Source organism: Ranitomeya variabilis, chromosome 2 (genome assembly GCF_051348905.1).
Source record: "Ranitomeya variabilis isolate aRanVar5 chromosome 2, aRanVar5.hap1, whole genome shotgun sequence".
NCBI classification, from domain to species: domain Eukaryota; kingdom Metazoa; phylum Chordata; class Amphibia; order Anura; family Dendrobatidae; genus Ranitomeya; species Ranitomeya variabilis.
In genome coordinates, this window is record NC_135233.1 from 956,091,681 (window position 1) to 956,115,792 (window position 24,112).

Below are 24,112 nucleotides of genomic sequence, written 5' to 3' on the forward strand. Positions count from 1 at the left end.
AGCTGGCAGAATTCTTGGAACACTTCCGCTTCGAATGCAGGCCCCTGATCGGTCAGTACTTTCTCTGGGTAGCCATGGGGCCTACAAAAGTGCTGCTGGAAGGCCCTGGCGGCAGTCCTAGCCGTTAGATCCTTGACAGGCACAACCACCAAAAACCTGGAGAAGTGGTCCACGATGGTAAGGGCGTAGATATAGCCCGACCGGCTAGGTGTCAGCTTCACATGATCCAGCGCGACCAATTCGAGCGGCCGTTTGGTGATGATAGGCCACAGGGGAGCCCGTTGACTGTCACGGTCCTTCCTGCGCAGACTACATGGACCACACTCCCGACACCACTTCTCAATGGTTCTCTTCATGCCAATCCAATAGAACCTCCCTCGGAGCAGCTTCTCTAGCTTCCTCCATCCGAAGTGTCCGGCTCCATCATGGTAGGCTCCCAGAACCATGGGCGCATCTCGCCTTGGCACCACTATCTGCCACACCAATTCATGAGTACGTGGGTCGATGCTCCTCCTGCACAGCTTGCCATCATGGATAAACAGCTTGCTTCTCCCCTTCCACAGCTGTTGGGTTTCTTGTGGATCATCTGGGCCAGGGTGCAACCCAGCCTGCGTCAAGCGCTCCTTCACCTGACGGACCGCGGGGTCACTATCCTGGGTTTCTGCCCATCCGTGGTGGGGCAAGGGATTCAGCGTGGCATCCGGTTGGTTCTTGTGCCTGTTCTTCACATGGTGAGAGTTCTGAGTGGCTTTGGGGCGATGGAAGGCAGGCAGCTCCACCTCTTCAAGTGCCTCCGGGTCTTCTCCCACTTCTGGTAAATTGGGCATTCGGGACAGAGCATCGGCATTGGCATTCTGGTGTCCTGCCCGATATTTGATGGTGAAATCATAGTTGGACAGCCGGGCCATCCACCGCTGTTCCAAAGCCCCGAGTTTGGCAGTACCCAGATGCGTTAGCGGATTGTTGTCCGTGAAGATGGTGAATTTCGCGGAGGCCAGGTAGTGCTTGAACCTCTCTGTCACTGCCCAGACAAGGGCAAGGAATTCCAGTTTGAAGGAACTGTAGTTGTCAGGGTTCCTTTCCGTGGGACGGAGTTTCCTGCTGGCGTAAGCGATCACTCTTTCCTTGCCTTTCTGGACTTGAGACAGCACGGCTCCTAGTCCCACATTACTGGCATCTGTGTACAGCACAAACGGTTGGTCGTATTCGGGGTAAGCCAGTACCTCTTCTCCCGTCAGTGCCGACTTCAAACAGGTGAAGGATTCCTCCAGCTCTTCGTTCCAATCAAAGGGGGTGTGCCTCCCCTTGGTCTTCTTTGGTTGGCCCACCAACAGGTTTTGCAAGGGTGCGGCCTTCTTGGTGAAGTCCTTAATGAACCTCCGGTAATAGCCTACCAGCCCGAGGAACTTCCGGACTTCGTGGAGGTCACTGGGCTTTGGCCAGTCCTTAATCACTGTGACCTTGTCGGGGTCTGGGGCCACTCCTTCAGCGCTCACCACATGGCCCAGGTACTGCACTTTAGGTTTCAGCAGATGACACTTGGACGGTTTCACTTTTAGGCCGAAGTTGGACAAGGCTTCAAACACCTCAGCCAGGTGCTTCAGATGGTCTTCGTAGGTTTTAGAGAAGACTATGACGTCATCCAGATATAGCAGCACGGTTTCAAAGTTCAGGTGGCCCAGGCAGCACTCCATCATCCTCTGGAACGTTCCGGGAGCATTGCACAATCCGAAGGGCATGTAGTTGAACTCACAGAGACCCATTGGCGTCGTGAAGGCCGTCTTCTCTTTGTCCGCCTCCACTACAGGAACCTGCCAGTACCCACTGGTGAAATCTAAGGTAGAGAAGTAGTTAGCAGATTTTAAGGCAGCCAGAGACTCCTCTATCCTGGGCAGTGGGTATGCGTCCTTATGTGTAATGCGATTCAACTGCCTGTAATCAACACACATCCTCATTGTACCATCTTTCTTTTTAACAAGGACTAACGGAGCTGCCCAGGGGCTACAGCTGTCTCTCACCACCCCAGCCTCCTTCATTTCCCGCAACATGTCCTTGGCACACTGGTAATGAGCTGGGGGTACAGGGCGATATCTCTCTTTTATGGGTCGGTGATCTCCCGTGGGGATGTGATGTTGGATCCCTTTCACCTGCCCAAAATCTGAGGGGTGTTTGCTGAATACCTGCTCGTACTCGTGTACCACCCTGTAAGCCCCCTGTATTTGATGAGATGGGGTAGAGTCAGTGCCCACATGCAATTCCCGACACCAGTCTTTCGAGTGCTCTGCAGAACCTTTGTTCTCCGCCACGTTTGACGGGACCAAGGGTTCAGGTGTCTGTATTACACTATTATTGACAGTGAACAGTTTGGCGAGCGTGGTATACTTGGTTAGGTGGACCTCTTCCTCCCCACAATTAAGGACACGTACGGGCACTCTCCCCTGACGGACGTCGACCACCCCCCGGGCTGTCAGAACAGTAGGCCTATTGTCTGAATATACGGGTTCTACCAAGGCCTGGTAGTCCTTACCCTTGAGGCCTATGGCTGCTCGACACCATATTAACATTTCACTCTTGGGGGGTATCGCGATGGGGTTTGAATCACTCACAGTGACACGACCAATCTCACCACCAGTCAGCTCTACCTGCTGTCTCTGCATCAGAGCTCTGATTTCCTTCTGCAGGGCACGTTGCTCACTGTGGCCAGCGGTTTCTGCCACCTGTTGCAACAAAACAATCACTTCTGCAAGACAATTTTCTATAACATTAGTACCAAGAGTCATCATGGGATTACATTCTCGACGATCAATATCAACAATCACAATCCCTTGGGCTTTCAATTCCACCCGCCCCACTTTGATGGTGACCTCCTTATACCCCACTTGTGGCAACGGCTGACCATTACTGGCGATTATGGTGAAATCATCGTCAGGGCCACGAGTAATATCAGCGTCCTCCCAATACCGTTTGTAGAGCACGTAAGGTATAGTCGTCACCTGAGAACCGGTGTCCAGCAAAGCATTCAAGGGGATTGCATCAATCACTACAGGGAGAACTGGTCGTCCTCCAATATACTTGGTTCTCCAATGCTGCGGGCCTGACCGTCCTACTCCTGGGGGTTGGCCCTTTGCCCCAGGGGTTGCTCGTTTAAAGGACAGTACCTTGCAAGATGGCCCACCTGGTGACATCGGCGGCAGATGGGTCGTCCGTCCTGATGGAAACGATCGCTGTCCCGGCCTCTGGTCGGTGGGGTCCTCTTCTGTCGCATCCAGGGAACATCCTCTGGTCCGGAGGCTAGCTGGATCTTTTTCTTGGGGGCCTCCTGTAGGGACTGCACCGTCCGGGCTAGGGCAGCAACGCTCTTGGTCAGCTCCTGCATCTGAAGACGGAGTCCTGCAGGGGAGTCGTCCTCGAAGCTCTGGGCGTCGGCCTCCGCGGCAACTGGGGTATCCGAGGCCACCTCCTGGTGGTATGTGAGAGCGGGGCGCCTGGGTGGTATTGCGCGGCTGGGCTGTCGCTCCTGCAATACCTGGATAGCTTTATCCTTGAACTGCGCAAAAGTCAAGTCTGGATTTTGCATGGCCAGGAAGTGCAATTGGCCCGCTGGTGACTGCACAGGAGCCCCTCAATGAACCGCTCCTTCAGAAGTTTATCCTCATCCTGCATGCTGCCGGGGTCACTCTGCTTAATGGCCCGCATCGCCTCCTGGAGATTAAGGGCATAGTCCCGCAAGCTATCCTGTGGCCTCTGTTTGCATCCATAAAAAGTCAGTTTAATTTCCGTAGCAGTGCGAGTATCAAAGGTGGCTTTAAGCTTGGCAAAAATCTGTTGTGCAGTTCCTTTATCCTCAGCGGGCCAGGATTTCAATTCTCTCAGAGCCGCCCCAAAGAGTTGGCCGGTTATCATATGAACCTTCTGGGGCTCTGTCAGGGGATAGAACTCGAGCAGGCTGCAGAGCCCTTCCTTAAAGTCAGTGAATGTATGCGACTCCCCAGAGTATCGTGGGAGCCAGGCCGCTCCGGGCAGGTACGGCATAGAAAAGGGCATTATGGCTTTTGTGTTAGCGGCAGTGTCCGGCTGGCTGAGGGGAACAGCGGGTTCTGCGGCAACCGGTGGTGGTATTAGGGCCGCGGCTTCACCCGCTGCGTGGACCGGAGCTGCCCCTGCGTCCGCGGCTGCCACCTCCTCTCCTCCCGACTCGGACATGGCTGTACCTTCCTCCCACTAACCTGCCGGAGGTCGGAGTTCCTCTTCCGGGATTGGCGCCTTACCGCGCTTTTCGTTCCGCGCTTCTTTTGGCTGGTTCCGCCCACGTAGCTAAGGCTCCTCCCTCCGTGCGCGGCAATGGCGAATTTTGGCGGCAAATGGCACAGCACACAGTCTTTTCAATAAAGTACAGTCCAAACACAATAAATCACAGTTCCAAGGCACACATGACCTGATTCTTCAGGCTTAAGTAGATCCTGTTCGTGACGCCAAGTTTTGTTGCGCCCCCACACCGCCGCAGGGCCGAGGGGTACCCGGATGCCGGGCCTCTGAGTCTCTGCTCTGGGGTTGTCACGGTGGCTAGACCCGGTCCGTGGCTCTGTCTGTCAGTGGGGGACGTCCGGTGCAATAAGCGGTGGTGTAGCGGTGCAGTTGTGGTAAATAACGAGGAAACCAGGTTGCAGTCTCTTTACCTCTTTACTGAAGATTTTGGAGACCTCAGTCCAGAGCGCTGTTAACTGGGTTGTCAGAGACCGGCCGGTCCAAAAGCACATCAGGAGTCCTCTTTACAGGTGGGAATCAGTGTCTACCTTCTAGCGCTGGGTGTTGTAGTTCTTCCCTGCTGAGCTCCCGGGATAGTCCTCACAACTGTTTCTGTCTGTCTCTATCGTTCGTTCTCTTCGTCCTCCAGGTAGTATTATTAGGGTTGAACAATTAATATAAATGTTCAATTCTCTAGTTGCCTACTCCTGGCCTAATGGATATATTGATCATGTGCACTAAAGAAATACACCAGACACAGTCAGCTGTAACTCTCCTTGATCAATGTGTGGCTCAGCTCCAAGAAGGGCTTTTATTAGTGAAAACACAATGTTATATATCTCCTGTAAGGGGGCTCGGTTAGCTCTAAAATGGGAGTGATCGGATGTATTCCATTGGTTAGTGGGTTGGGCATGAGCAAGTCCATGGGCGGATCCATGAGGTCATCAAGGTGGGTTGGTCCGTGAGGTCATCAGAGTGGGCGTCGCTGTGGGTGGATCCATGAGGTCATCAGTGTGGGCGTCGTCTTGGATACCAGACCACACGGTCTGGTGAAACAGGAAATGGCGGCCATCTTAAGTGTCTTACTTTGTCTGAGGAAAACTTATGTAAGGTTAAACAATACATGTTATAGGTTGCTTCCCTCAATTACCTTATGTGTTGAGGTTAATTAAGTATTTGATCTTATGGCTCTCCTCAACAGTCCCCCCTAAATACTTTATTAACCTTTTCTTTTATCTTGATCCCACCGTGGTTCCCTAACCCACCGATGTTAAGTGTTATTATGACATCAGAAGCTTCATGACAATATGGATGCTATAGACACCAGAAAATGTGTGACCAATTATGGGTATACTGCGGAGGTATATCGGAGCGTGTTACCAGTGTCCTCGGGACTTCCCAACCTGCTGGATCTATTACTCTCCAATCTTCCATCTCCATGGTTACTTAGAGTAAAATACACATGTGACTAACCCTGTTGTACACATCCTAGATCTGACCGTCTTGCCCGGGAGGGGGAATTGGAGTTTTCACCAGTTTGAGACAAGTTTTCCCTTGTGGAAAACCTCCCTTTGTAGCTGGACTTTGACAAGCAGGTCAGATCCTACTCTGTCCCTAACTGTCTAACAAATTTACAATGTGAGAGATGGATCCAGGAAGCGCTCAGCAACCCTGACTGAAGTAGGAGTAGTCAGGAGCACTTGGTAGGGACCCTCAAATCTCGACTCCAGGAATATCTTTCTGATGCACTTCTTTACCAGCATGTAGTCACCAGGTTAGAAAGTATGGGTACCGTCACTGGAATCTGGACCTGGAATGGATGATAAAACTTGTACATGTGTTACTGACAGTTCTTTAATAACAACAATTACATAATTTACAAGAGTATCACTTCCTAAGGCTAGCTGTTATGGAAAATATTGACCCAATCTTGGAGGCCCCCTAAAAAGAATCTCGTATGGTGTGAGTTTGGTGGGACCCCTTGGAGTGTTTATGACTGAGTATAAGGCAATGGGCAAAATGTCTGTCCAAGGAAGTCTGACCTCCTGACTGGCTTTCAGTATTTTATTTTTCAAGGTGCCATTCAATCTTTCTACTTCCCCACTGCTCTGAGGGTGATATGGAGTATGTAAACCCAAATCCGCTCCCACCAGTGTCCATAGTTCCTTAGTCAGTGCTGCAGTGAACGCAGGTCCTTGGTCACTCTCAATTACCTCTGGGACCCCATATCTGCAGACTACTTCAGTCATCAGTCTCTTAACAGTCACTCTGGCAGTCATGTTTGTTACTGGATAGGCTTCGGGCCATCCTGAGAACATGTCAGTCACTACCAGTACATACTCGTACTTCCCTACTTTTGGCATTTGAATGTGGTCAATCTGAATTCTCTGAAAGGGATAAAGTGGTTTAGCCAAATGTTTCTGAGGTGGTGCTGGATTGCATGCTGCACACAAAAGGCAGGACTTGAAATAATTTTGGGTGACAGTAGAGATCCCAAGTGCCATATAAATCTTCCAAATCAGGTCATTCATCCGATTCTTGCCTCTGTGGGTGATACCGTGTGCCCATTCTGTCACTGAGGGGCACAGATTACGGGGTAGACAGACCTTTGTGTTCACCCTCCAGCCTCCATCTTCATCCTTTTTAGCTCCTCCTTCTTGCCATGACTTCTTTTCATCATCTGATGTCTTGATGTATATGGATAATCCTCATAAGAGAGGCTTTAGTCCCTTCTTCAGTGTCTTGTGACACGTACACCGCTGCTTTCTCTTTCCTAAATGGATCCACAGCATAGGTTTTTGCTGTTTTGTCAACAAAGAAGTTCCCCCTTGGTTCTGGAGAATCCAGTCTCCGGTGAGCTTTGATCTTGATCACTGCAACCTTTGAAGGTAGATCCAGAGTGACCACAAGTTCTTGCATGGTAGCAGCATGTTTTACAGGAGTTCCACTGGACGTTAGGTATCCTCTGGCTGCCCAGATACTGCCGAAGTCATGAGCCACTCCAAAAGCGTATCTTGAATCCGTATAGATGTTGACCACCTTCTCCGTCGCTTCCTGACAAGCCAACGTCAAAGCTTTAAGTTCCGCTTCTTGTGCAGACGTGCGGTGGTAGGGATCCGGCTGAGATGACCTGGTCATGTGTAACCATGGCATATCCCATATAGAACCTTCCTGTTTCATCTGCAAATCTGGAACCATCAGTGAAGAACGTCAGGTCAGCATGTGGGAATGGGTCTTCAGACACGTTTTTCTGGGAGGCTACTTCTTCATGCATTTGTTCAAGACAGTCATGATCCTCTGAGTGTGTAGAGGCATCTTCTCCGAGAGCATCAGTATCATCATCCACATCCCCCCTGGAAAGAGGAAGCAGCGTGGACAGTTTGAAGATGCTGCAGCGGACAAGAGTGACATTATCCGGAACCAAGAGCCAATGTTGGAGTGTCATATGATGCTGTACCAACAGATGTTTAGGTTCCAACAATAGCAATTATGTCGTGTGGAGCCATTAAGAGAACTGGATGTCCTCAGATGATATCAGGATTTTTGGCCAGAAGCATATGTGCAGCATGAACAGCTCTGAGGCAAGTCGGGGAAGCTTGAGACACAGAGTCCAGGCGGGCAGAGTAGTAGCCGATTGGTCTTGTTCTTCCCCCATGTTTTTGTGCTAGGACTCCGGAAGCATGTCCTGCTACTTCACTGACAAACAAGTAAAAAGGTAGTTGATAATTTGGGATTCCAAGAGCTGGTGCAGACTGTATGGCCTGTTTAAGAGCGTAGAAAGCTTCCACGGATTTAGTACAGAGTGGAAACGCTGACGTCTTGAGGTCATCGTACAATGGCTGCATCAGCTTTGAGGCATCTGGAAACCTTTGTCAACAATAATAATTGATAGGTCAGCCAACTCATCCGAGGCCCTTGTCTTAGGTTCTTGGCAGAACTCAACACCAGAGTCCCATGTCTCACCATGCTCCTGTAGAAAGGCATCGGCTGTTTTTCTGGATCTAGAACTTGGTTCAACAGAGTAGCAGCGTGCTGGGGTATAAACTTGACACAGACGGTGGGCTCTTCAGACATGAGCATCGGCACTGTTGGTGGTGGCACCTGAGGCGGGAGTAGAGATGGCACCGCGAGTACAGATGTAATCCCTTGTTTATGAGGAGCAGGAGGAGGTAACAGTCCTGGAATGAGGGGCTCTATTTGGGCAGCTACAGTATCATGGTGTGGGGTCCAGGTGATGCAGGTAGTCTTAAAAGCTTTAACAGTCCTGTCCTCATTAATGCGAGTTATTGCTGCATGAAGTTGTTGAGCACTAACGTCTGGATGAATAGGGTCATAAGTAGGGGTCACAGCATGTATGATCATTCTACATGGAAGATTGCCAGCTTTAGTCACCGCTATGTCCCCAACAGCTATCTGACCACGTGACTCAACAATGATATGACTGTCAGCTTGAATAGTCGCCCCTCCTGCTTCCACTATAGCTCTAGCTACACCTCCATTGTGCTCTAACCGAGAATTGGCAGCATTAACAATAGCGTCTGTCTCCATTGTTGTTATGTCACCCTTTCCCACCACTAACAAGGGTCCCTCAGGAAGTTCTTTTTCAAAAATAGGTTGCCAACATTCCCTCCCCTTTGTGTTTCCTGTGCTATTGGTATCCTCCCACATTGCGCCCCCCTTGTTACAGTTGCCACCGTCCCATACAGGTGTGCGCTTGGCTGCGAGACAGCCTGTGAAGTACCAGGTATAGGGTTATTTAGGCTGCGTGAGAGTGCTGTTGTGGAAGCATTGGGAGGAGAGGCCGCTGCTTGGAGCATCTCATGTGGGTGTGCAGCTAAATTGGCAGTGGAAGTGACAGTAGAAAGGGTAGGTGCTGGGGACGATCCAGGTGGGAGGACTGCTGGATTCACAACAGGAGTGATAGGGGAAAGGGTTGGTGCCCCATTGGAAACACTGAGATAGGAAACATGGGTAAAGCCTTTTTATTTCCTGAAGGAATATAGTATTGGCCATCAGTGGTCATTACTGGGTAACAAGGATTTAGCGAAGTGGTGTGTAGCCTTAGTCTGAGATGTTCACCACCAGGAGCAGCACATTCGCCATCCACAACATGGCTGCCGTCAGAATTACATTTGCCATCCACAACATGGCCGCCGTCAGAATTATATTTACCACCAATAAAATGGCCGCCGTCAGAATTATATTTACCACCAATAAAATGGCCGCCGTCAGAATTATATTTACCACCAATAAAATGGCCGCCGTCAGAATTATATCTACCACCAATAAAATGGCCGCCGTCAGAATTATATTTACCACCAATAAAATGGCCGCCGTCAGAATTATATTTGGCACATGGCTCTGGGCCACCATTTTGGCTGCTTTTACATTTAACACATTCGCCATTAACAAAATGGCCGCCATTACATTTACCACATGGCTCTGGGCCACCATTTTGGCTGCTATCACATTTAACACATTCGCCATTAACAAAATGGCCGCCATTACATTTACCACATGGCTCTGGGCCACCATTTTGGCTGCTATCACATTTAACACATTCGCCATTAACAAAATGGCCGCCATTACATTTACCACATGGCTCTGGGCCACCATTTTGGCTGCTTTTACATTTAACACATTCGCCATTAACAAAATGGCCGCCATTACATTTACCACATGGCTCTGGGCCACCATTTTGGCTGCTATCACATTTAACACATTCGCCATTAACAAAATGGCCGCCATTACATTTACCACATGGCTCTGGGCCACCATTTTGGCTGCTTTTACATTTAACACATTCGCCATTAACAAAATGGCCGCCATTACATTTACCACATGGCTCTGGGCCACCATTTTGGCTGCTATCACATTTAACACATTCGCCATTAACAAAATGGCCGCCATTACATTTACCACATGGCTCTGGGCCACCATTTTGGCTGCTATCACATTTAACACATTCGCCATTAACAAAATGGTTTTGTAATACACAACTCCAAACTCTATTCTTTCTATTCCTTTTCTCTTCTACCCAATTTCCAATTTTTCCTTTTTTTTTTTTTTTTTTATATACAGACTTTCAGAGACTCTTTCTCCTGTCCTAGCAATAGACAACAATCCATTATCTTCTAGGATACCTTTTCTTTTTTTCTAAGACAATCTTCCACTCCAGGGGCTGTAACCATCCCCCCTTCTGGCATTCCACACAATTTCCACTGATGTGCATGAGTCTAACTTGCCATCTGAATTTGGCTTAGTGCCCATATGGCATAACTGCATTAATTTCTCCATCTTTCTATAGATATACAGTATATATACCTATCTATCAAGATAACAAACACCAAACAAACAATAAGACGGGGGAGATGACTCAAACCTGAGATTCTAAAGGGAACTGAGTCTGCAGTACCCAGTTCCTATTGCTTCTTGTCACGTGGTCCCTGTCTGACTTCCGTGCTCCGTACTTTACAAACCAATTCTTCCCTACTTTGTCAAATTGCTCCATAACTTACCGGTCCCCGTGCAGAGTCAACTCACTCGATGTCACGGGGCAAAAAAAGAAAAACTATAAATTTAATTGGCCCAAACTGAGCCAACTCGCTCCAAGTTTCAATGAGCCGCTACACAATTTATTATGCCCGAACTGAGCCAATTCGCTCCAAGATTTACCGGGTCCCCCTAGGCCGAGTCAATTCACTCCAGGTCCTAGTCTGACTTGTACAGAACTGAAAATCTTATCACAGGCAACAACCGTATACCACGGACAAAAATTATTTTTCTACACTTGCTTGCTTTCCTTCTCTATAAAAAAAAACCTGCTTATCCCGTTCTCCACATGCTTTTCCTACCAGTGTAAAAACCGGTTTTTCCTGTTTTATCACTTGCCTCTAGCCCTCTGTAAAGAAAAAAAACTTGCATCTTTTTAACTTTTAAGTCATCTCCCCTCTTCACAACATGTAACAGGCAGTAGGCAACTAAAACGTGACGGTTCTTGCAATTAAATGACCAGCAGCGGAGATACCCTTTCTGCCGTCTTACAGATACCAAGAAAACCGTACACGGTCAGGCAATCTGCACAGGATACCCCGAAAGACACAGGTAAAGACTACAGATTATAAAAAATCAGCAGACTTACCGTGTTCTGTTAAGGAGTTGATCAGTCTCCATTGTTCGGGGTACTCAGTGCATCCAGCCATTCCACCCGCCGGTTTTCAGGGTTCAGGGCTCTCCTCTGCTGGCCCCAGGTTGGGCGGCCAAATATTAGTGTTGAACAATTAATATAAATGTTCAATTCTCTAGTTGCCTACTCCTGGCCTAATGGATATATTGATCATGTGCACTAAAGAAATACACCAGACACAGTCAGCTGTAACTCTCCTTGATCAATGTGTGGCTCAGCTCCAAGAAGGGCTTTTATTAGTGAAAACACAATGTTATATATCTCCTGTAAGGGGGCTCGGTTAGCTCTAAAATGGGAGTGATCGGATGTATTCCATTGGTTAGTGGGTTGGGCATGAGCAAGTCCATGGGCGGATCCATGAGGTCATCAAGGTGGGTTGGTCCGTGAGGTCATCAGAGTGGGCGTCGCTGTGGGTGGATCCATGAGGTCATCAGTGTGGGCGTCGTCTTGGATACCAGACCACACGGTCTGGTGAAACAGGAAATGGCGGCCATCTTAAGTGTCTTACTTTGTCTGAGGAAAACTTATGTAAGGTTAAACAATACATGTTATAGGTTGCTTCCCTCAATTACCTTATGTGTTGAGGTTAATTAAGTATTTGATCTTATGGCTCTCCTCAACAGTATGGTAGGACGCACCCGTATGACGGGGTAGGCCTGGAGTTCTTCCGGGACCCTAGAGTCGCCCCTCTCCCACAGCTGCCTCCGTTGTCTGCTTAGGTGTTAAGTGAGACAGCCAACCTATAATTAGCTGTCCGGCCGTGGTTTGCAGTGTACTTAAAGTCTCTTACTTGCTCGGCGTTCCGGCCACCGACTGTTTGCGCCTCAGAAGGATGTTGCCTCGGTCTAACAGCACGACTCCTTCTGGTCCCAATACTTCTTTACTGTATTCCCGTTGTGCACTGGTTAGTTCTGCTCTGAGGAGTCTGCCAGGATCCCATCCCTGACAGGTCCTCTCACTAGCTCTTCCCAGCTACTTCTCACTGTCTTCCTGTCCAACCCCCAGTTTTACCAGAGTGTGAGGAGTGGCCTACTAGATAGGACCACCCCCCCTGGTGGCCGGAGTGTGAAGTGTAGTGAGGTGTTACCTGGTCAGAGAAACTCCTTTAGTGCAATCAGACGTACCATAGCTCCCCATAGTGGCGGAGCCACAGTACTGCAACAACCAGGACTCTGGGGTGCTGCAATTATAATATTAGGCCTCATTCACATGCGCGTATAACACGGCTGAGCGCTCTGTGATAATTTATCGGATAGCACTCTGCTCACTGTGAGGCAGTGTAATTATTTTCTCATGACGTTTCCGTAGCATGTTGCGATTGGCAGTCAGATTCAGCTCCCTCGCACCCATACAAGTCTATGTGTACATGTGAGACATCGGACTGCACTCGGATGTGATCCCACTGCAGTCCGATATAGGCCAAGACATGCAATGTGGGAGGTGGAGAAATGACTATCTCTGTCTCCTCCGCAGCTGTGCAGCAATGCTCTCATGCTGAGGATCGGAGCACAGAGCACTGACACTCGGATCACACTCACAGCAAAGCTGGAGCCGAGGGTCATTAGCATGTCGCACCGGATGTTATACTGTAGTATGACACCGACCTTAGATATAGTATAGGACCATCCCAATTTGAGTACACCTTGTCGCAGTGAGATGGCTTCAACGCTTTTTTGATCAAAAACAGTGTTTACAAAGTATCCTATGTTATTCATATGCACTATTATGTTTTACTTACTTACAGCAGGGTAGTTGCTCATTTTGTTTCCCATCTTAGGTTTTGTCTGTCTAATGGCTATTGTGATTATGCTCCTATACGTTGCATGCACACTTAGGCTGCCGTCACACTATCAGTATTTGGTCAGTATTTTACATCAGTATTTGTAAGCCAAAACCAGGAGTGGGTGATAAATACAGGAGTGGTGCATATGTTTCTATTATACTTTTCCTGTAATTGTTCCACTCCTGGTTTTGGCTTACAAATACTGATGTAAAATACTGACCAAATACTGCTAGTGTGACGGCAGCCTTATACTGCGGCTCATATTTTTCAGTATCTACAAGTACTGTAGTTGTAGTTAGTAAACCTGGTTGTTGTTGTATCTGTGCAATACACTTGGATCTGTTATTGCCTCTTTAGGTTAAAGGGGTTTTACGGGTTTTATAGGAACATTTCTGTAGTCCACCTGTCCCTGCATATTGCTGAATCGCGATAGCTCGCTGTGCACACACTGTCACGATTCCTCTCCATTTCCAGCATAGTTAACACAATTGTACAATCCGCATAGTGGCAGTTAAATGCCGACTAGAGTCTCAGCTCCTTCGCTAGTCGGCATTTGACCGCAGTTGTGAAAATCACATACCTGGGATCACTAGAACGCCCACTCACGCTTGGAATAGACTGGAATCGTGACAGTGTATGAGTCATTGGCAGTGCTTCTGAAAACCCCCTTATGGGTGTGCGCACACAACATCAGGGCGACCAAGTTTTTTTGTTCAAAGACGCTTACGAAAAATGCCAGCGCTCATTTTCCTAAAGCAGATTCACTGGTGGCTTTGCCATCGTTTTCTGTGGTGGCCCCACCGCCGGAGTCTTTTCTCTTTATTTTACACAATAGGATGGGAGAGTAACTTTAGCAAAAAAAGAACTTGTCACTTCTTTTAATCTATTTACAGTTTCCAAACCCTGAAGCGGTGAAAAGAGGTAACTAAACATGTGCACAGCAATGTTGTTTATACATTGCTGTGCAGTATGTTCATTTTTTGTGGCATTTTTGCAGCTCTTTATCAGGCAGAATCCACCTGAATAAGATGTTACATTAAGTTTGGTTTTGATACTATATCTGTGTAGTAGGGTTTGGTCTTTAAGTGCTTCTATGTATGTAGCCCACTCAATGGTAAATTTCATAGTGTAAACAGTGTAAGGATGGGCCTCTGTTCATGGGCCACTGCTGTCTGCTTGCCCCCAGGCCAAAATTTGCCAGCCAGCCCCTGCTACAGAATGTAGCAGAACAGTGCAAGACAAGATCCCTTTTTTTCTTGGTAGGCACAAATCTTGATGGTTGCAGCTCAGCTAAGGCATAACACGTAGTGGTTACTCTTAGATGAAACACGATTCCTAAACAAGTTACAGTTAGTTACATGAGTACGGTTTCACTGCACTTCTTCTATTGGAGCAATGTTGTGCTTAGAGTCATGTCTGGGGGTCAGAATCTGTGCTCAAACCATTTGGCAGCATCTTGCCCAAATTGTCCTGCTAATTAGGCATACAAAGAATAATATTCCAGTGATCGGGGTTGGTTCTAGCTACCAATTAGTCCTCCTTTTCTTGTAGGATAGCTGCTTCCCTGGCAACGCATATGGTTACCTGATTGGTAGCATCAGTGGTGTCTACCTATTAGACCCAAGGTTGCCCTTGTCTTAAACTACAGCCTAGGTCTGCACACTACGTATTGGACATCTCACGCCAAGCCACAATTCTAGTGCACAACATGCGCAATTGGAGTGGAGTTACTGCATAATTGTGACTCAAGTGGAAGACCATTGTCCTAGATTGGGGCTAAGGTTTGTTTTTATATTACCACAATTACTTTATGGATAAAATTATTTCTTAAGTTGTGTTCTTTGATATAAATGCTTTGCATAAGCCTAATGATCGGTCTGCTCGGAGTCATCAAAGCTGCACCTAAAGAAGTTCTCATAAAACTTTCCCAGACTTATAATTTCTGAAATCTGCTTTTTTATGCAGTGAGACTATCCTTATTGTGTATCTTGCCCGCTAGATTTACCATTAAGGAGTCTCTGACAACTAGAAGACAACTTCCATGGAAGCTATAATGGAAGGATTGAGGTTCTATTGGTTTTTACCGGAAATCAATAAAAGTATAGAAATGTTGCCATTCTATTTAGATCTCGATCACACAGTTCAGTGTTTGATTTTATTATATTAATTGCTTTTAGCTAGGTGATCATCTCTATATACCTGCCCTATATGATATATAACATTTTTTTAAGGGGACATTATGTTCAGTGGCATGCAGCTGTTTCCACTGCGCCTATATTGCCAATCGATGTATTGGGCGATCACGGGGGTTTCCTGCTTGTGGTTTCCTGTCACGTTCTATACAGACACCGGGTACATTTCGGCATGTACATTCCACTCACATTTGGTAATACACTTACACTCAATACAAAGGTATTCAAAAGTAAATGTTCTTAAATACTGGAAATGACTTAAGTTCACTGCAGACACCTGTAAATCTACTTATTTTTAGACGAGCAGCTGGTTTCTCTTTTTACATATAACTTCTAAAATTGAACTTTCTCTCATAATTTTTCAATCATTTTCAAAACTGAGTGGATTAGAAAGTTTCCTTCACAGTTGAAAACTGGCTGGATGACTTAAAACCATCATTACTTAATTACTTATTGGCAGCTGTTTGCTAAGAAGGGTAAAGGGGGTTTTCAGCTTTTGTAGAGCACAATGTTCTTTCTTTATAATATTCCTATTACATAAAATATAGTTCCCTAGAACTTATCTGTGCCATAAGGGTGAAATGATGAGACGAAAATTGGAGTTTGTCCCAATGCTGTAATCCCTGCAGCAGTCTAAAAAGTGTTTAATCTTCTTGTAGCACCCCCACAGGTGAAAAGAAACTTTACACTTTACTCATTGTGAATAATGGGACATGTCCTCCAGGAGAAGAAATGCACTTTGTAGGCAATTTTAACTCTGGCTTATAAATTATAATTCTGAGCTATGGATCCCACTTTATTTAGTTATGTCTAAATGGGTTTTATAACTATACAGTCTCTGTTTAGAAAGTGGCTGATAAATGTTTTCAGTGCTACATTAATAGTAGCCCTGCTAAACTTATGCACTAAATGCGTATCACGGCTGCCACAGTGCTAAGTGAATGTGTAACATTATGCCAAGCTTGTGACATGCCGCAACGGTCAAGATGGCATTTGTTACATCCGTAATGCACATTGTAACTTTCTATTAATATTTCATACAGGGAACCTACCCTAGCTACACTTTTAAAATAGGACCAGGTATCTATTCATAGAAAGAGAAGTTAAAGTGGTTATCTAGCCCCTTCACATTGCACGCTATGAGGTTCTCCTGCTGGCGGAGAACGTCTGAATGCAAATATGTTATTTGCATACAGTACAGACCAAAAGTTTGGACACACCTTTTCATTTAAAGATTTCTCTGTATTTTCATGACTATGAAAATTGTACATTCACACTGAAGGCATCAAAACTATGAATTAACACATGTGGAATTATATACTTAACAGAAAAGTGTGAAACAACTGAAATGATGTCTTATATTCTAGGTTCTTCAAAGTAGCCACCTTTTGCTTTGATGACTGCTTTGCACACTCTTGGCATTCTCTTGATGAGCTTCAAGAGGTAGTCACCGGGAATGGTCTTCCAACAATCTTGAAGGAGTTCCCAGAGATGCTTAGCACTTTTTTGGCCCTTTTGCCTTCATTCTGTGGTCCAGCTCACCCCAAACCATCTCGATTGGGTTCAAATGATGGTCCAACTAAACATGCCGCTGCAAGATGCTGTGGTAGCCATGCTGGTTCAGTATGCCTTCAATTTTGAATAAATCCCCAACAGTGTCACCAGCAAAGCACCCCCACACCATCACACCTCCTCCTCCATTCTTCATGGTGGGAATCAGGCATGTAGAGTCCATCCATTCACCTTTTCTGCGTCGCACAAAGACATGGTGGTTGGAACCAAAGATCTCAAATTTGGACTCATCAGACAAAAGCACAGATTTCCACTGCTCTAATGTCCATTCCTTGTGTTCTTTAGCCCAAAGAAGTCTCTTCTGCTTGTTGCCTGTCCTTAGCAGTGGTTTCTTAGCATCTATTTTACCATTAAGGCTTGCTGCACAAAATCTCCTCTTAACAGATGTTGTAGAGATGTGTCTGCTGCTAGAACTCTGTGTGGCATTGACCTGGTTTATAATCTGAGCTCCTGTTAACCTGTGATTTCTGAAGCTGGTGACTCGGATAAACTTATCCTCACAAGCAATGGTGACTCTTGGTCTTCCTTTCCTGGGGCGGTCCTCATGTGAGCCAGTTTCTTTGTAGCGCTTGATGGTTTTTGCCACTGCACTTGGGGACACTTTCAAAGTTTTTCCAATTTTTCGGCTGACTGACCTTCATTTCTTAACCCCTTCCCGACCTGTGACACAGTGTATGCGTCATGAAAGTCGGTGCCAATCCGACCTGTGACGCATATGCTGTGTCACAGAATGATCGCGTCCCTGCAGGCCGGGTGAAAGGGTTAACTCCAATTTCACCTGACCTACAGGGACAGGGGGAGTGGTACTTCAGCCCAGGGGGGGGTGGCTTCGCCCCCCTGTGGCTACGATCGCTCTGATTGGCTGTTGAAAGTGAAACAGCCAATCAGAGCAATCTGTAATATTTCACCTATGAAAATTGGTGAAATATTACAATCCAGCCATGGCCGATGCTGCAATAGCATCTGCCACGGCTGGAGACCCCGATCTGCCCCCCCCCACCGCCACCGATCTCCTCCTCTCCGTCCTGTCATGTCCCATGCTCCCTCCGTCCTCCTGTCCGCTCCCCCGTCCTTCTGTCTGCTCCCCCCGTGCTCCGATCCCCCCCGTGCTCCGATCGCACCCCCCATACTTACCGAGCTCTGATGTCCCTCCCGGTGTCCTCGGTCTTCTCCATGGGCGCCGCCATCTTCCAAAATGGCAGGCACATGCGCAGTGATCCCGCCGAATCTGCCGGCCGGCAGATTCTTTCCAGGTACATTTTGATCGCTGTGATAGGTTCTATCACAGTGATCAAAATAAAAAAAATAGTAAATAAATGCCCCCCTTTATCACCCCCATAGGTAGGGACAATAATAAAATACAGAAATTATATTTATTTTTGTTTTTCCATTAGGGGTAGGGTTAGGGGTAGGGTTAGGGTTAGGGTTGCACTTAGGGTTAGGGTTGCACTTAGGGTTAGGGTTGCACTTAGGGTTAGGGTTGCACTTAGGGTTGCACTTAGGGTTAGGGTTGCACTTAGGGTTAGGGTTGCACTTAGGGTTAGGGTTGCACTTAGGGTTAGGGTTGCATTTAGGGCTAGGGTTGCACTTAGGGTTGCACTTAGGGATAGGGTTGCACTTAGGGTTGCACTTAGGGTTAGGGTTGCACTTAGGGTTAGGGTTGCACTTAGGGTTAGGGTTGCACTTAGGGTTGCACTAAGGGCTAGGGTTGCACTTAGGGCTAGGGTTGCACTTAGGGTTAGGGTTAGGGTTAGAATTAGGGTTAGAATTAGGGTTAGGGTTGCAATTAGGGTTAGGGTTAGAATTAGGCTATGTGCACACGGTGCGGATTTGGCTGCGGATCCACAGCGGATTGGTCGCTGCGGATTCGTAGCAGTTTTCCATCACGTTTACAGTACCACGTAAACCTATGGAAAACCAAATCCGCTGTGCCCATGGTGCGGAAAATACAGCGCGGAAACGCTGCGTTGTATTTTCCGCAGCATGTCAATTCTTTGTGCGGATTCTGCAGCATTTTACACCTGCTCCATAATAGGAATCCGCAGGTGAAATCCAAACAAAAAACACTGGAAATCCACGGTAAATCCACAGGTAAAGCGCAGTAGCATTTTACCTGCAGATTTTTCAAAAACGGTGCGAAAACCCGCACACAAATTCGCAACGTGGCCACATAGCCTTAGGGTTACGGTTGGAATTAGGGTTAAGACTAGGGTTAGGGGTGTGTTGGGGTTAGGGTTGTGGTTAGGGTTGGGATTAGGGTTAGGGGTGTGTTGGGGTTAGTGTTGGAGTTAGAATTGAGGGGTTTCCACTGTTTAGGTACATCAGGGGGTCTCCAAACGCGACATGGCGCCACCATTAATTCCAGCCAATCTTGCGTTGAAAAAGTCAAATGGTGCTCTCTCCCTTCCGAGTCCCGACGTGTGCCCAAACAGTGGTTTACCCCCACATATGGGGTACCAGCGTACTCAGGAGAAACTGGACAACAACTTTTGGGGTCCAATTTCTCCTGTAACCCTTGGGAAAATAAAAAATTGCGGGCTAAAAAAAATTTTTTGAGGAAAGAAAAATTATTTTTTATTTTCACGGCTCTGCGTTATAAACTTCTGTGAAGCACTTGGGGGTTCAAAGTGCTCACCACACATTTAGATAAGTTCCTTTGGGGGTCTAGTTTCCAAACTGTGGTCACTTGTGGGGGGTTTCTACTGTTTAGGCACATCAGAGGCTCTGCAAACGCAACATGACGCCCGCAGAGCATTCCATCAAAGTCTGCATTTCAAAACGTCACTACTTCACTTCCGAGCCCCGGCATGTGCTCAAACAGTGGTTTACCCCCACATATGGGGTATCAGCGTACTCAGGATAAACTGGACAACAACTTTAGGGGTCAAATTTCTCCTGTTACCCTTTGGAAAATAAAAAATTGCGGGCTAAAAAATCATTTTTGAGAAAAGAAAAATTATTTTTTATTTTCATGTCTCTGCGTTATAAACTTCTGTGAAGCACTTGGGGTTCAAAGTGCTCATCACACATCTAGATTAGTTCCTTGGGAGGTCTAGTTTCCAAAATGGGGTCACTTGTGGGGGAGCTCCAATGTTTAGGCACACAGGGGCTCTCCAAACGCGACATGGTGTCCGCTAATGATTGGAGCTAATTTTCCATGCAAAAAGCCAAATGGTGTGCCTTCCCTTCCGAGCCCTGCCGTGCGCTCAAACAGTGGTTTACCCCCACATATGGAGTATTCGCGTACTCAGAACAAACTGGACAACAACATTTGGGGTCCAATTTCTCCTGTTACCCTTGGGAAAATAAAAAATTCCGGGCTAAAAAATCATTTTTGAGGAAAGAAAAATTATTTTTTATTTTCACGGCTCTGCGTTATAAACTTCTGTGAAGCACCTGGGGGTTTAAAGTGCTCACTATGCATCTAGATAAGTTCCTTGGGGGGTCTAATTTCATAAATGGGGTCACTTGTGGGAGAGCTCCAATGTTTAGGCACACAGGGGCTCTCCAAACGCGACATGGTGTCCGCTAACGATTGGAGCTAATTTTCCATTCAAAAAGTCAAATGGCGTGACTTCCCTTCCGAGCCTTGCCGTGCGCCCAAACAGTGGTTTACCCCCACATGTGAGGTATCGGCATACTCAGGAGAAATTGCCCAACAAATTTTAGGATCCATTTTATCCTGTTGCCTATGTGAAAATGAAAAAATTGAGGCTAAAATAAATTTTTTGTCAAAAAAAAGTACTTTTTCATTTTTACGGATCAATTTGTGAAGCACCTGAGGGTTTAAAGTGCTCACTATGCATCTATATAAGTTCCTTGGGGGGTCTAGTTTCCAAAATGGGGTCACTTGTGGGGGAGCTCCAATGTTTAGGCACACAGGGGCTCTCAAAACGCTACATGGTGTTTGCTAACAATGGAGATAATTTTTCATTCAAAAAGTCAAATGGTGCTCCTTCCCTTCCGAGCCTTACCATGTGCCCAAACAGTGGTTTACCCCCACATGTGAGGTATCGGTGTACTCAGGAGAAATTGCCCAACAAATTTTAGGATCCATTTTATCCTGTTGCCCATGAGAAAATGAAAAAATTGAGGCAAAAATTATTTTTTTTGTGAAAAAAAGTACTTTTTCATTTTCACGGATCAATTTGTGAAGCACTTGGGGGTTTAAAGTGCTCACTATGCTTCTAGATAAGTTCCTTGGGGGGTCTCGTTTCCAAAATGGGGTCACTTGTGGGGGAGCTCCAATGTTTAGGCACACGGGGGCTCTCCAAACGCGACATGGTGTCCGCTAAAGATTGGAGCCTGTCATGATCCTTAGTGGTTGAGGATCACAAATTACTCCAGCTAAGTAACAAACATAGGACAAGCTCTAGGGAGATGGCAAACTGGACTGATCGCAAATCTGAACCTATCCAAACACACTAGAAGTAGCCGGTGAACGTGCCTAAAAATCCTAGACGTCTCGAGCCAGCCTGAGGAACTAACTAGCCCTAGAGAGAAAGAAAGACCTCTCTTGCCTCCAGAGAAATAATCCCCAAAGATTTAGAAGCCCCCAACAGATAATAACGGTGAGGTAAGAGGAAGGCACATACACAGGGGTGAAAGCAGATTCAGCAAATGAGGCCCACTAGTACTAGATAGCAGAAAAAAGAAAAGGGAATCTATGCGGTCAGTAAAAAGCCCTTACAAAATATCCACTCTGAGATTTCAAGAACCCCCACACCAACTCACGGTGTGGGGGGAGAAACTCAGTCCCCTAGAGCAACCAGCAAGCGAGGAAATCACATTTTAGCGAGCTGGACTAAAAACATAATGAACACTGATAATCAAAAAATGATCAAACAAAAACTTAGCTTGTCTTGGAGAGACTGGGAGCAAGGTAGACACAAGGAATCTGAAGAGCACTGAATACATTGATAGCAGGCAAGGAACTGAGTCTCCAGGTGAGCTAAATAGGAAACCAACCAAGGATAACGAACCAGCTGATGCAGCCAACCTGCAGAAAGACAACACTACACAGTACCGCTTGTGACCACTAGAGGGAGCCCAAAAATAGAATTCACAACAGTACCCCCCCCTTGAGGAGGGGTCACCGAACCCTCATCAAGACCCCCAGGGCGATCAGGATGAGCCGCGTGGAAGGCACGAACCAAATCGGCCGCATGAACATCAGAGGCGACAACCCAGGAATTATCCTCCTGACCATAGCCCTTCCACTTAACCAAATACTGAAGCCTCCGTCTAGAGATACGAGAATCCAAAATCTTCTCCACCACGTACTCCAATTCGCCCTCGACCAGCACCGGAGCAGGAGGCTCAACAGAAGGAACCACAGGTACCACATACCTCCGCAACAAAGACCTATGGAACACATTATGAATGGCAAACGATGCTGGGAGATCCAAACGAAAAGACACCGGGTTAAGGATTTCCAAGATCTTATAAGGACCGATGAAGCGAGGCTTGAATTTAGGAGAGGAGACCTTCATAGGAACATACCGAGAAGACAGCCACACCAAATCCCCAACACGAAGTCGGGGACCCACACCGCGGCGGCGGTTGGCAAAGCGCTGAGACTTCTCCTGTGACAACCTCAAATTGTCCATCACATGGTTCCAAATCTGCTGCAACCTATCCACCACAGAATCCACCCCAGGACAGTCAACCTGACCCGAGGAAAAACGAGGATGGAAACCAGAATTGCAGAAAAAAGGCGAAACCAAAGTAGCAGAACTATCCCGATTATTAAGGGCAAACTCGGCCAATGGCAAAAAAGTCACCCAATCATCCTGATCAGCAGAAACAAAACATCTCAAATAAGTTTCCAACATCTGATTAGTTCGCTCGGTTTGGCCATTAGTCTGAGGATGGAAGGCCGACGAAAAAGACAAATCAATGCCCATCTTAGCACAAAAAGTCCGCCAAAACCTGGACACAAACTGGGATCCTCTATCAGACACAATATTTTCAGGAATGCCGTGCAAGCGAACCACATTCTGAAAAAATAGAGGAACCAAATCGGAGGAAGAAGGCAACTTAGGCAAGGGCACCAAATGGACCATCTTGGAAAAACGATCACACACCACCCAGATGACAGACATTTTCTGAGATACTGGAAGATCCGAAATAAAATCCATGGAAATGTGCGTCCAAGGCCTTTTCGGAACAGGCAAAGGCAAAAGCAAACCGCTGGCACGAGAACAGCAAGGCTTAGCCCGAGCACAAATCCCACAAGACTGCACAAAGGAACGCACATCCCGCGACAAGGAAGGCCACCAGAAGGACCTAGCCACCAAATCTCTGGTACCAAAAATCCCAGGATGACCCGCCAACACCGAAGAATGAACCTCGGAAATAACTCTGCTGGTCCATCTATCCGGGACAAACAGTCTCTCTGGTGGACAACGGTCAGGTCTATCCACCTGAAATTTCTGCAGCACTCGTCGCAAATCTGGGGAAATGGCAGACAAAATCACTCCCTCTCTGATAATACCAGCCGGCTCAGAAACTCCCGGAGAGTCAGGCACAAAACTCCTAGAAAGTGCATCAGCTTTCACGTTCTTCGAACCAGGCAGGTATGAGACCACGAAGTTGAAACGGGAGAAAAACAACGACCAACGAGCCTGTCTAGGATTCAGGCGCTTGGCAGATTCAAGGTAAATCAGATTTTTGTGATCAGTCAAGACCACCACATGATGTTTAGCTCCTTCGAGCCAATGTCGCCACTCCTCAAATGCCCACTTCATAGCCAACAACTCCCGATTACCAACATCATAATTCCGCTCGGCAGGCGAAAACTTTCTTGAAAAGAAAGCACATGGTTTCATCACAGAGCCATCAGAGCTTCTCTGCGACAAAACAGCCCCTGCTCCAATCTCAGAAGCATCAACCTCGACCTGGAAGGGGAGAGAGACATCTGGCTGACATAAGACTGGAGCTGAAGAAAACCGGTGCTTCAGCTCCCGAAAGGCCTCCACGGCCGCAGGAGACCAATTAGTCACATCAGAACCCTTCTTGGTCAAATCCGTCAAAGGTTTAACCACGCTAGAAAAATTAGCGATGAAACGACGGTAAAAATTAGCAAAACCCAAGAACTTCTGAAGACTCTTAAAAGACGTGGGCTGAGTCCAG